Here is a 1,127-nt window from a genome sequence, read left to right on the forward strand (position 1 = left end):
TACAGTTTTGCTGTTGTATTATTAAAATCCATAATAACTTGGCCGATTTGTAATTGAAAGATACTTACTTTACTTACCTCTTCGGATAGCCATTGTATGATTTTAAGTGACTGTTAGGGTGATCAATTATCTGGTCTGACAATTAATATTTAATAAAATTAAAAATTCACTTTAAATAAATAATGTAACACTTTATATTGTTTATTTTATTTCGTAATATATATTAAAAATGAAACAGTATGAACTGAAAAACATTAACAGCAATACATAAATATGAGTAACCAAAATTTAATTATAATAATAAAATAAAGATTCGAGAATAAAATTCCCATTTTGTACTTCAATACGTCATTTAAAAAGAATCTTTTCATGTAACCAAGAATTTTTGGTTCCTTTGAATATGACGATTAAAATGAGAAAGCTTAAGAAGAATCTTATCATGTAACTATTGATTTATAATTTAAGTTGTTTAGAAAAGCTTCGATCCTATAAATTTCCAAGTATTTGTGGTTGCTTCGAATATGATTACTAATCCCTTGACGATTAAAATGAGTAACTTTTTTCATTCAACAAGAATATTTATCAAATGTTGTTTCATTTAACATCACTGTCTGCAAGACATCAAATGTCACATCCTGCGCTGCCCGTTTAGCCAGCTCGTATTTTCTTTGTATCAATTCACACATCCGACAAATTCCCACAGACACCCCCCACTGCTCACTCCCACACACTTGTCCATTAGTAACTCAATTTCACATGGTATCCGTTCATTGATTGTGAGTCATTTGCCAATTGCGGGCAGCGTTGGTCGTTGTCCTTTGGCATTTTCCCTTTTTCCCTAAAGACTGCTCCGGCTGCCGCTTACATTTCCACAACATTGAATGCCAAATGTGCGAGTGTGTTTAACGGTTAAACTCGCTTCAAAAACGTATTTAACCCCAAAACAAAAAACCTAAAAAGAGCTTTTCCACACAACAAAATTTCACCACACGACGTTGAAATTCGCGTTTGCGCCCTGTGTAAAAGCTTTCGTTTTGAATTCGGTTTCGGTAAAAAAATAAATGTTTTTGGGCCGCTTTTGTGGTGGCCAGCAAAAGTTGGCCAACCGTTGGCGGTTTCATTAACGT

The sequence above is a fragment of the Drosophila sulfurigaster genome, chromosome 2L (genome assembly GCF_023558435.1).
Source record: "Drosophila sulfurigaster albostrigata strain 15112-1811.04 chromosome 2L, ASM2355843v2, whole genome shotgun sequence".
Lineage (NCBI taxonomy): Eukaryota > Metazoa > Arthropoda > Insecta > Diptera > Drosophilidae > Drosophila > Drosophila sulfurigaster.